The 13279-nt window shown below is 46.0% G+C and overlaps 1 protein-coding gene and 1 long non-coding RNA gene across 6 annotated transcripts in view; both read left to right on the top strand.

Moving 5' to 3' along the window:
* PALLD (palladin, cytoskeletal associated protein) overlaps positions 1-13279 on the top strand; it is a 374395-nt gene that overhangs the window by 56772 nt on the left and 304344 nt on the right. The window lies entirely within an intron of this gene.
* On the top strand, positions 464-3039 carry LOC114113040 (uncharacterized). Its single transcript, XR_003588158.2, has 2 exons — positions 464-581; positions 2795-3039. It is a non-coding gene; the product is annotated as an uncharacterized LOC114113040 (long non-coding RNA).

Here is a 13279-nt window from a genome sequence, read left to right as displayed (position 1 = left end):
GGACAGTCTTCCACGGCCTCCATGGAGAGCTACCTGACGGGACACGGGCCCTTGGGCGTCCTTCCCGAGCTCCCGCCTATTCTTTCGAACGAAACAGGCTGCATGTACTCGGGGCCGCCATCCTCTGTGTGGAGGAAACCATGCTGCACCGCAGGGGCCCTAAGGAGCGCACTTCTCTCGACGCCGTCACAAGCAAGCCCTTCCAGGGCGAGAAGGGGCAGCTGATGAGTTCCTGGCTCGCAGAAGCTCGGCCGGCCCACAGGCCTCCCCGCAGTCCGGGCCCCGAAGGGGCTGTCCAGGCCGGGGCCTCAGCAGCCGTGCACGTGCCTGCGGGGCTGGGGATGAACGGCAGGCGCGCCTCAGAGCCCACAGAGGCTGCCGGCTCTCAGCGCAGGGGTTCAGCGCTCCCCACGCCCCGCCCTGAGCACAGCCTGACAGGTACGGTCCGCCCTGAACGGGCCTCAGGAGGGCGCGACCCTGCCCAGTGGTGACTGTGCTCTCACCTGGGGCTAAAGACACACGGACAACTTAGAACGCGTTCCCGGCCTCCCTGGGTTTGCGCATTTTCCAGAGAAGAGCAGGTGTGTTTGCGTTTGCTTCACATTCTCCCTTCTTTGCTTCCTCTTTTACCTTTTAGTGACTCCTTAGTATTGAAGGGAAGAAGTCCCTCCCTGGCTCAGCAGCACGCAGGCGCCTGTGTCCCCACTTCTCTGCGCTTCCATGGGGGGAGGGGCTTGTCGTGGTGGGAGGAGCTTCCTGCTGGTGGGAGGAGCTTCCTGCAGGTCTGCTGTGGATGAAGGCTGTTGTGGTTCAGTCGCTCAGTCATGTCCAACTCTTTGCGACCCCAGGAAGTGCAGCCCGCCAGATTTCCCTGTCCCTCACCATTTCCCAGAGTTCGCTCCTGGCCATTGCATCAGGGAGGCCATCCAACCATCTTGTCCTCTGCTGCTCCCATCTCCTCTTCCTGCTGTGTATCTTTCCCAGCATCAGGGTCTTTTCTAATGAGTCAGTTCTTTGGATAAAGTGTCCAAAGTATTGGAGTTTCAGTATCAGTCCCTCCAATGAATATTCAGGACTGATTTCCTTTAGGATTGACTGGTTTGATCTTGCAGTCGAAGGGACTCTCAAGAGTCTTCTCCAACACAATAGCTCAAAGGCATCAGTTCTTCACCACTCAGCCTTTTTTATTGTCCGACTTTCACATCCATACATGACTACTGGAAGAACCGTAGCTTTAACTATATGGACCTGTTTTTGGCAAAGTAATGTCTCTGCTTTTTAATATGCTAAGGTTTGTCATAGCTTTTCTTCCATGGAGCTAGTGTCTTTTAATTTCGTGGATGCAGCCACTGTCCACAGTGATTTTGGAGCACAAGGAAATAAAGTCTGTCACTGTTTACATTGTTTTCCCATCTGTTTGCCATGAAGTGATGGGACCAGATTCCATGATCTTCGTTTTTTTTCATTGGCCTTCATTTTTGAAGGCCTTTGGCACCAGAATAGTCTGGACTCCGCAGCACGGAGCTGGAGTTTTTCTTTGGCCCTGCTCTTCTCCCCACCCAGCTCTCCTCCCTGTTGCATTTTTGTGAAAGGACTGTCCTTGTCACAGAAACTGTTGACTCATGGTGTAGTCTGTAGTTGTCTTTGTGTCCCAACTCCCTGGGGGCAAAGCCCATGGCACAGTCTCCCCCTTAATGACTGGGTTAATTTCAGTGACATTTATACTGAAAACCGTGGAAAATGTAGTACTAACACACAGCAGCATTTATGCAGCCATGCAGACTCCTTGTTACTTAGGGTGCAGTTCTTAATTCAGCAGGGATTTGTTGTTGTTCCGTTGCTAAGTGTCTCCTACTCTTTGTGACCCCAGGACTGCAGCACACCAGGCTTCCCTGTCCTTCACTATTTCCTGGAGTTTGCGCAAACTCATGTCTATCGAGTCAGTGATGCCACCCAACCATCTCATCTTCTGCCATCCCCTTCTCCTCCTGGCCTCAGTCTTTCCCCGCATCAGAGTTTTTTACAATGAGTCTGTCTTTTCCAGTGAATCAGCAGGAATTAAGTTTCATCAATGTATCTGCCATTTTGACTTTTTTCTTTTTTCCTCTAGTTTTGCTTTTCTGCCATTGTTCAGATGAGCATTTCCAACAACAAAATCAGAGTCCTCTCCTAGAGCTAATGTGTGCCTTTCAGGAGTCCTTGTCCGTGACACCTACAACACCCTTCCTTAGAGCGTGAACCCTGGTTTGAAGGGCGCCCTTCCACCCGGCCGCACACACGCCACACCAAGGCGCCCTCCAGCCTTTCCAGCCTTGGGGACAGACCCCAAGTCTGCACATGTGCATCACGGCTGACACTGCAAGGCTTGAGTTCTCAGCTGACGCATCAGCGCTGCTCAGGCTTCCCCGTGCTGGGGGGCCAGGGCAACTTCACATCTCTGGGACTCTTTGGGCACAAACACACCACAGGCGCCTCTGGACCACCACCATCCAGCCCAGCAGAGGCCAGGGTCATCAAGACAAATGCAAGTCTGCTCTCTCAGATGAGGCTGTCCAGGCCTCGGACAGTTAGGCTGTGAAAGGGAAGCAAGCAGTGGTTTCCAGAAACAACCCACAGCTCCGACTGTCTCCCCTAGGAGTTGTTTCTTTTCCTTTTCACCCTCTCCGGTTTCCAAAACTCAGAATCCTTCCCTAGAGTCTAAAGCCTGAGCACCTAGCCGTAAATGACTGTCTTCTTTGCTTTCTTTTACTTGAGCTCAAGGTTGTCAAGTTTGTTTCTCTTCTGCTTCCTCCAGGTCAGAGGAAGCAAACTGTATCAAGCTCATGGCCATCTTCCTCTCCAGTCCATCCAAAGCCCTGTGTGAATCCTGTTCTCTCAGCTGCCCCAGCTCCATCCTATGTGTACGCCATTGCACTGTTTTTTCCTGATCTCAAAGACTGCATTGTTGTAACCCCCAGTATTCATTTGTAATGACAGAACAACCAAGTTTACTCAAGATGCATTTTCCATCTTCAAAATAAAGAACAGTTTCTATTCATACATGGTTACGATGGGGAAGGGGGAATGCTCCCACACACTGAAATTTGAAATGAGCTAATTGCTTGAAATAAGTTAAAAGTATGAATTAGGAAGCAGCCATTTTCAAACCCTTCATTTTCCTGGTTTAGCAGAGGAATAAAATGACACTTCAATGTCCAAGTCCCTTCTGGAGAGAATGGCTCCTGCCTGGGAGAGTTGGAGGGGGTGGGGGAAGGATGCTTTAGTACTGCCGAGAGCGCGTGGGAGCAGCTTCGAATGTGCACAGGTTGGCAGGGCTGAGCTGGGGAGCCAGGCTGGAGGACAGTGGGCCGCTGTGTGCCGTGATGGGAGAAACATGTGGAGTCCCTCAGGAGGGGAGGGGAGGGGAAGTGCCGGGAGCCCAGACCAGAGGGCCTGAGAGCACATCAGCAGACGGAGGAGTTCCCAGAGGCAGGCCGGCAAGTAAAGCGTCCTAAGAAGGGGATGTCTGGTTTTCAGTTTAAAATTCCTACTGCTCTTGCTACATCAACCCTCCTTGTCTCCCCAAACTATCAGTAACATCTCTTAGCACTGAAGAGCCTCATGCAAGTGGGACTCTGCGGAAATCAGAACCAGAAGCCAAGTTCACGGGTTCTGCAGAAAGGAGACTAGGAAGAGCCCAGTGGGACCTTAGGATTCGACTCCAAAGAGGCAAGAGCTCAGAGCCAGAAGTGACGGGGAACATTCCACCCCTGTGAACTCACAGCTGTTCTGAAGGCCATTAAACTTTCCGTAGGTGCTGGGGTAGGAGGGGTGGTCCAGGAGGACCTGGGATTTGAGGGTGCCAGGGGTGCGGGCTGACAGTGCTCACCCTCCTCTGAACAGGCACCAGTCTGGTCACTGTCCTCTCAAATACGGTGGCTAAAGCAGAGTGTGACATTCTGATGGCTTCCCTCCAGCTCAGAGAAGAACATGGGACTTTTCTCAGCTCCTCCCATCAGTTCTAAGAAACTTCTTCCTTGAACCTACTAGACCAAGTACACCAGGGCTTCATATACAAAAAAACTAAAGAGACACACGCATTTCCCCTGAAGCCATTGGTGAGGAATTCTGAAAGATGAAAGAGGAGGGGAGAGTTCAGTCCCTAAGTGCTAATACTTACTATTGTTGCTTAGATTCAAAGGGAAAGAGCTGTTTCTCTGCCCTTATCAGATGAAAAAAGGGGAAAGGAATCATTTCCCTCTGACGCAGGAGAGAAAAAAAGAAAAACAGGGAAAACTCTAATGTTCTCAGCAGATCTTGTGTTTTATACTTCTTCGCTTTCTGGTGTTCCCAGAGGAAAAAAGTGATTGTTTGAGATGATTTTTGAAGACGTAAGTTCTTCTCGGTGATTTGTTTGCTCTAAAGAGAGACCCTGAGTGTGAGTCTCAGAAGACTCTCAGAAGAGGCTCAATCAGTCCCCCGCCCTAGAGGGTCTGATTGAAATGGCCTGGGTGTTATCCAGTGGGTGGCCCCAGTTGGGCGTCACTGTAGGAGGGAGAAAACCTCACAAAAGCCTAAGGGGAGAGCTCTGTGGCAGGGAGTTCTGAGAAACAATACAGGATAATAAAGGTCTAGTGAAATCACTATACAACACTTTCCTCCATGTTGGCTGTTTTAAAGATTCTTAAAAATTATCTTAAATATTTGTATTCTTATAGTTAACTATTTAAATACAATCTGGAGAAGCTGGTAAATAAAATGAAAGTTACCATTTAAGCTTGAGGGGAAAATAACTATCCCAGGAAAAAACACCCATCTGATGATTTAAACCACATGAATGTCACCTATTGTTTAATTAAACTGCCACATTCTATGCTTTTTGAGTGAGTTTATTTTCTTTTGCAAAGATATTCCTGTAATACTTGTAAGTGATTGTAATATCACACCTCTTTTTAAAAAGTCGGTGTTACAGCATTCTAAGCCAAAAGCAGAGAGCAGTCAATGGAAAACAGATGTTCATCCTGGTGGGTGTGCAAACCATTTTTTAAAATCAGATGTTTCTGTGTAAGTGTTTGTACAGTCTCAAAACACAGATTCGAGCTAACGGTTTATATAGCTAAATGTGTGTTTGAGATGATAATGTCAATTAGATAAACACCATTTTTTAAAATAAACTACTTGACCAGTTGACCTTGTCTGTCCTTTATTCCCGTGGATTTTTCAAATATCTAGTATTACAGTATCCTGACATTTTGAACCCAGTCCAATCTTTCCCTCTTATTAAGATTTCACCCAACAATTTTTTTTAAATGAGGTATCTTATTTCTAGGGAAAAATATATCCCACAATTTATTTCAATATTCTGGTAAGAGATGCAAAACCAAAGATATGCATCAAATGGTTATTCAGTTTAAGAGAAGGTACCTATTAGACTTTTGTGGCCATTTGTTCAAGGGAAAAAATGAGAGTTGGAACTTAAAAACCAACTCACTAACCCTCAGAAAACCAAGAAGTTTCTAAATATCTTATTTTGTAGTGGGATTTGGCAAAAGACATAGCAATTCTATCCCCCAAATGAAGAAGGTGATCACAATGCTGATAATAACCCATGTATTTAGAATTATACTACTTACAAAACTGTTTTATACATTTATTCCTCCCAATATTCTTGTGTAAGCATCTCATAAACAGAGAAAAATCAGAGTAATTATATAACTTAGCCAGAGTCAATGCAAAACATTGGGGATTAAAGTCCCCAATTTTTTCTCAAAGCTTGGTACCTTTCCCTGGTCCAAAATATCCTGTTCAGTGCCCAGCATAAATGTGAAGCTGGGATTCATGAAGGCTTGGGAAAAGGGCAGTGATCATAAAAGAGAAAAGGAGGGAGGTCCCCAGGAACAATACTGACCCAAAGGGATGTGTCAGTACTAACCCAGTTTCCTGTGTCTGTTGTCATTGGTTGTTCATTCGCTAAGTCATGTTTGTCTCTTTGCGACCCTGTAGATTGCAGCCTGCAAGCCTCCTCTGTCCTCCACTGTCTCCCGGAGTTTGCTGAAGTTTGTGTCCATCGAGTCGGGGATGCCATCCAGCCATCTCATCCTCTGTCAGCCCCTTTCATCTCCTGCCCTCAATTTTTCCCAGCATCAGGGTCTTTTCCAGTGAGACAGCTCTTTGCATCAGGTGACCAAAATATTGGAGCTTTAACGTCAGCATCAGTCCTTCCAATGAATATTCAGGGCTGATTTCTTTTATGATGGACTGGATGGATGTCCTTGCAGTCCAAGGGACTCTTAAGAGGCTTCTCCAGCACCACAATTCAAAAGCATCAATCTTATGTCTGAGTCAATGTCAAACCACAAAATCTTCAACAAGGTAGAAAACAAAGAAAAGTGCTAAGTACTCCAATCACACCACTCACCAGAGAGAATTCCCACACCCAAGTCACCTGAGCTTCCCCAGCCTCAAATATCTTAGTTACTCTAGCTTTACCATCTTGGACAAAATAGAATAAAGCCTTTCAGGACACAGGGAAAACCAAATGTGGAATTGAAGCAAAACTGACTTTTCTGTCAAATTGCAACCATGAAATTAAAAGACGCTTACTCCTTGAAAGGAATGTTATGACCAACCTAGACAGCATATTAAAAAGCAGAGACATTACTTTGTCAACAAAGGTCAGTCTTGTCAAGGCCATGGTTTTTCCAGTAGTCATGTATGGATGTGAGAGTTGGACTATAAAAAATGCTGAGCACAGAAGAATTGATGCTTTTGAACTGTGGTGTTGGAGAAGACTCCTGAGAGCCCCTTGGACTGCAAGGAGATCCAACCAGTCCTGATCCTAAAAGAGATCAGTCCTGGGTGTTCATTGGAAGGACTGATGTTGAAGCTGAAACCCCAATACTTTGGCCACTTGATGAGAAGAGCTGACTCATTAGAAAAGACTCTGATGCTGAGAAAGATTGAGGGGAGGAGGAGAAGGGGATGACAAAGGTTGAGATGGCTGGATGGCATCACAGACTCAATGGACATGGGTTTGGGTAAACTCTGGGAGTTGTTGATGGACAGGGAGGCCTGGTGTGCTGCGGTTCATGGGGTTGCAAAGAGTCGGACACAACTGAGGGGCTAAACTGAACTGAACTGATAAAACACAGTAGGTTCCTGGAACCAAAGTGAACTTCAAGGTGGAGATGTTCATGAGCATACAGTTGTCTCCATGCCAGACACTTGCCTGGACTTCTGAGACTGGACTCGTCACCTGCTAAGTGAGTTCACTCGGCTATGGGTTTACGAATTGTGGGTTCTCAAAACCAAATGTGTGTTCTGCAAATTTCTGTCTTGTAGGAGAAGGTCAGTATTTAGTTGTGTCTGCTAAGAGGCACATGTCATGAATTCTTCAATTATTAATTTAGTCTTATTTTTCAGTTTGATGTTCTCCCCTAAATTCATGTTCTTTCAGCTGGAATGTTTTACTTCTATGCCACCATTACTTCATGGAGGGAAAAATGGTTTCTAACCAAGTATCTTGCTACTAGGGCCGAAGTGCATGTTTTGAGTTACAGGATAATTTGTCAACAGTGGTGTGTAGCCACTACAAAGTCCTCAGACACTTGAAGAAATTTTATATTTTCTAAATTCAATGAAGGGAGTTTCATATTATCTCTGCGCTATAATTTGATTTTGTTACCTTGTTTGAATTTTTGTACCTCTCATAAAGTTATTGCTGTTTTGCAAAAGGTTATTCCACTGTATCTTCATACCAGCCAGTTCAAGAGACAGTTGAATCATTGTATTCTTGCCTGAATTGAAGAATCTTTTTTTCAGTCTCTATTACATTACTTTGCCAACAAAGGTCCGTCTAGTCAAAGCTATGGTTTTTCCATTAGTCATGTATGGATGTGAGAGTTGGACTGTAAAGAAAGCTGAGCACCGAAGAATTCATTCGCAAGAAGACACTTGAGAGTCTCTTGGACTACAAGGAGATCAAACCAGTCAATCCTAACGGAAATTAACCCTGAATGTTTATTGGAAAGACTGATGCTGAAGCTAAATCTCCAATACTTTGACCACCTGATACAAAGAACTGAGTTATTGGAAAACACCCCGATGCTGGGAAAGACTGAAGACAGTAGGAAGAGAGGCAGACAGAGGATGAGATGGTTGGATATCATCACCAACTATGAGTTTAAGCAAACTCCAGGAAATGGTGAAGAATAGGGAAACTTGGCATGCTGCAGTCCGTGGGGTCGCAAAGAGTCAGACAGGACTGAGCGACTGAACGGAACTGAACTGATTAATTTGATAGATTAAAAAGTAAATCCGTTTTTATCTGCATTCTTTGAATATTAACTGTATTTAGAAATGTTTGTCAGTCTTTTGATTTTCTCTTTTGTGAATTGTTTGGTCGGGTTTTTCCCATCACATTAGTAATTTAAAGAAACTCAAGGCTAAAATTAGCAAGTGGTTAGCTACCTTTTTTTAATTGGCAGTATGACCTCATTCATAAGAAGGTTCTATGATTATACCTCAAACTATAAATCAAGAGTCACAATTTTTTGTGAGCAAGTTGACTTCTTGAGCACTTCATGCATTAATTATTAAAAGAAAAACGGTAGTGCAACTTCAGTAACACTAAACTGTGACTGCTTGTCTTCTCTTTGAGGGGTACAAAACTGAACATAAATTTATGCAGACCTTCAAAAGCCTGGACTGCAGCTTAGATAAACAAGAGTGATGTTTTTGTTTTCACTTCTTTGTTTTGTGTGTGTGTGTTGTTTTGTTTTAATTGGATCAGGAAACTGTCGACTACATTTTGCAACTTGCTGAAAAGCAGCCAATGTGAATAGTGGGTTTAGAGCAGCCGTTTCACAGATAGTGAACTGGTTTGGAGGTAGGAAGCCAAGGCTCGATCTGTGTTACAGGATGGAGCATCAGGCAGTAATGTTCCCTCAAGACCACTGCCAGAAATGGAAGACTCTAGGCTGCAGTTAGCACTTTGGAGGAGGACGTGCATTGCGACGTTTCCATCATGCAAATAACACTAAGCTACCCTGGGTTTTCCTTTTGAGACAGGAAGAGATGGGAAGTTTGGTTGATTTTTTGAGTTGGTGAAAAAGAGGGAGATAGATTTAGCTACGGACAAGTGTGAGATTTTTATGTTTAAGGTAGTTTGATACTGAGAGACAGTGAACCCCTGGAACCCTGAGCTATCTCACCCCACCCATGAGGTGCAGGAGCTCCAAATACTGACTGGCCAGTGGAAGTCCATCCAGTTCATCTGCCCATTGTCCCTATTTGAAAACTCAATGGCAAACGTTATCCTGCTTGGTACAAAATCGCAACACACCATAGTAAGAGAGCTGTGGACATGTTCAGGGAAATTTAAGAGCTAACACTCATTACGCACTAATGCTTAATAGATGTTAGATACCATGCTGAAACAGGGCTTCCCTGGTGGCTCAGTGGTAAAGAACCCACCTGCCAATGAGGGAGGTGTGGGTTCGATCCCTGGGTTGAGAAGATCCCCTGAAGGGATAAAATAAGCTACAAGGATATACTGCACCACATGGGGAAGACAGCCAATAAACTGTGAATCACGATATTGTATACCTGTATCATATAGTATTACTGCACAACAACTATACTTCAATAAAAATCAGTCAAATGGACCATTGACACTTGAGATTTATCTTGTAAATTGCTGTGCAAGTTTAATAAATTCCACACAACTGGCAGTTTTAGCATGATCGTTGTAAAGACATAATATCTAACTCTCAGACCTCATCTCTTTGTGGCATGTGGATGGAACAGCCTCAAGATCCATCCTGTAGATTAGAGAGAAGATGTGTATAGCCTCGCAGCACAGCTCCCAGCATGTACTTTGTACTCATGGGATGCACACCTCTCAAAGAAGGAATGTCTAAGAAAGTGAAGGAGCTACCTCTCTGTTCACGTGTATCTTCCATTTCTTAAACACGTGTCTCCTGGAGGCAGAGTGCCTGAATGAGCACAGGCAGAGCACAGCAGGACGCCGTCAGTGTCTGCAAGTTCGTCTCTGGTAGCAGGACTCACCCTGAAAGAGCCAGAGTACACGTCCCACACGTGGGGTGCAGGACGTCCTCTGCCCTGGGAGTCACAGCTGAGAGGAGCACCAGCCTTCACATCCTCACAGCCCAACTCAGAGCCATCCACAAGGACGCTGAGGAAACAGGGGCAAGCAAGCATCAGTGCCTAGGAGCAGACGTGGGGAGTGGTGTCAGAGCGCGGGGCGCTGCCCTGGTGCTTTTGTGTCCTCAAAGGCTGGGGAGTCCCACCTCTCTTGGGACCACTGTGGAAAGTCTACAAGAAATGGACCATGCAGCTTGTGGTTTGCAGCCCTGCTTCAGACACAGGCGCCTCCCATGGCGTGCAGGGCCGGAGGACTCGGGGCACCCCTGCCCCCCGGGGCTCCACCTCCTGTTTCCATGGCTACATGCTCACCACATGTGGCCCCACAGGGTTCCTTCATCTGAAAATGCTCAAGGTCACCCGAGGCCACTCCAGAACACTTCCGCCTTGGACTCCCCGTGCTGTTTTTCTCTGAGCCATCGCATCAGCCTTGGAGGGCCCAAGAGTCTTGAAAATGACACCACCCTCGTGCACCAGGAAGCTGAAGCCAGAAAAGCCCCATCTAACACTCTGTTATAGAAGTGAACGTGGAATTTCTCTGGAATGGCATCTGCTGTCACGACGCCAGGGGCTCATTGTAATCAGCCTTACAGAGGAAATGCCAAAGGAAGCAATAATGGTCTGCCGTGTATTGTAAAACATGACCTAGGTGTGTCTCAAGGGTCAGTGTAACTCCACAGAGCAACTGGAAGCCACAGGCTGAGAGGTTCCCATGGGGCCAGCTGGAGGGGATGGGTTATCCTGTGATTTGATTTACTCCAGAGGAGCGCCACTAGTCCCAACACCACGCCGGAGACCCTCCCTCCAACTCACCCTAGATCACAGATGCCTCTGACAACACAAGCAGAAGTATTTTCTCCACAAAAACACAGTAAAGTTCAAAAGAAACCCTGGGTGTTGAGCCATAACAAGTTTTTTACACTTTATAGTTTTCGGTAAAGTAGCTGCCTTAAGGTTCTTTTCATACGGGGTGTTTAATCCCTGAAAATCAAGTCACTTTCTCAGGTTAGTGAGCCAATGTCATAGCAAGACTACCAGAAAATGGAGAGGCTCGGGGCGGTTTTCTGAAAAGAGGGGTGACTGGGATACAGAGCATGGCGAATTGGCCCACCCCTTCTGACAAAGGATGGAAAACAATTTGCTGTTGAACTGGGTAAACCACGGCCCCACCCTGACGCTGGATTTTTATCACTAGAAAACAGAATTATGTCAAAATTCAAACACAGCTGAAACATTGTAAGATTTGAGCACGTTTGCTCAAATAGGCGTGTTTCTCCTAAAGGTATTTATTGCCGTGAAAATATTAGCGCCACTTGTAGCGAACTTTTGAGTCTCTTGAAAGCAATACATAAGCATTTACCTGATACTTTAAAAATATGAGTCCATGTGAACTTTAAGTATTGTCTTTTAGAAATTTCAACATGTATTTCATTGAAGTTAATACAAGTGCCCTCAAAATATAGTGTCAGGTGGAACTTGAAGGAGCATGGTTATCAGTGCAGTAACCTTAGGACGGGTGACCTGACGCAGGTTGTAGAATATCCTTCTGAAGACCTGTAACAAGATGTGTGGTTCCCTGTGACGTGGGGTGGTTAAAGGATCTGGATAGATCGTACTCACGCACAATCCAGGACAGACGGGGTTTGTTGCTGTTCTTTTTGTGTTAGGGTACAGCTGATTAACAATGTTGTGATAGTTTCAGGTGGACAGCAAAGGAATTCAGCCACGCATACACATGTATCCATTCTCCCCAAATTCCCCTCCCGTCTAGGCTGCCACATGAATCCGAGAAGAGGTCCCTGTGCTCTACAGTAGGACCTTGTTGGTTATCTGTTTTAAATACAGCAGTGTGTACATGTCCCTCCCAAACTCCCAGACTCCCCCTTCCCCACTGCCCCCTGCAACCATGAGTTCCTCCTCTGAGTCTGTCTCTGTTGTATCATTTCTTTTTAGATCCCACATCTAAGGGATGTCTTACAGTATCTCTGTCTGACTTACTTCGCTCGGTATGACAATCTCTAGGTCCCTCCGTGTTGCCGCAGTATTCCATTCTTTTTAATAGCTGTGTAACTTTCCGTTGCATTAATATATTTGTACGACATCTTTTTTATCCATTTCTCCAGACAGATTTCTTTTGAAACTTCCTCTGAAAGGTTTTCCTTACACTGGAGACAGAGAGTACAATTGTTGGGACAGTGATTTTTAGTAACCAAATAAATGAAAAGCACTCAAATGGTTTGAGTCATAGCACCTTCCCGAGGGGTGTCTGTGGGCCTGCTGTCGGGAGATCGGGGAGAATCTCACTGAACCTTTCAGACTTACATCCGATCACCATTTACTGAACACCCAGTAAGCGCCGGGCTTGCAGTGAGGACCAGGTGTGAGCACGTTGGGGAAGGCAGAGCCAGTCCTATTCCCAAGAGCTTACACTTGAGTACGTTTTCACAGAAAGTGGAGTTGCCGTTTGTTTATCCAAGCTAGAAGTGGACGAGGATTTTATTCTGTTGAAAACCACATGCACACACATAACTGTTCTGCCACAACTAGGCTGTTGGTTGCTGTGATGGTTACTTTGCGTTGACTTGGCCGGGCTAAGGGAGTCCCAGAGCACTGGTAAGGTGTCATATATAGGTGTGGCTGCTGAAGGTGTGTTCAGAGGAGACCAGCATTGAATCCGTGGACTCAGTGGGGAAGATGTGTCCTCCCCGGAATTGGGGAGTGGGGTGGGGAGGTGACATTCAGTCTTAAGGCTCAGATGGAACAGAGGGGCGAGGAAGGCTGAACTGTCTCTCCCTCTTTCTCCTCTTGAGTGGATGCCCATCTTCTCCTGCCCTGGACATCAGAGCTCCTGGTCCTTGGGCTGGCAACGTGTTGCCATGTGGTGGCATGTCTCTGTATCCGTAATTGCATAAAGCGATTCACATAACGAGCCTCCTCTTTCAATAGATAGATGGATGAACAGAGGGTAATGGTAGACACAGATATAGCCTGTTAGCTCTGTTTCTCTGGAGAACTCTAATAGATACAGAGGGCTGTGATCTGAATGTTTGTGTCTCTTCAAAATTCCTGTGTTGAAGACCTAACGCTCACGGTGCAGGTGGGGCCTGTGCGGGAGGTGAGAGGTCATGAAGGTGGG

Source organism: Ovis aries, chromosome 2 (genome assembly GCF_016772045.2).
Source record: "Ovis aries strain OAR_USU_Benz2616 breed Rambouillet chromosome 2, ARS-UI_Ramb_v3.0, whole genome shotgun sequence".
In the NCBI taxonomy this organism is placed as follows: domain Eukaryota; kingdom Metazoa; phylum Chordata; class Mammalia; order Artiodactyla; family Bovidae; genus Ovis; species Ovis aries.
Note: the sequence above shows the minus strand (reverse complement) of the source record. Positions and strands in the feature narration are given on the sequence as shown.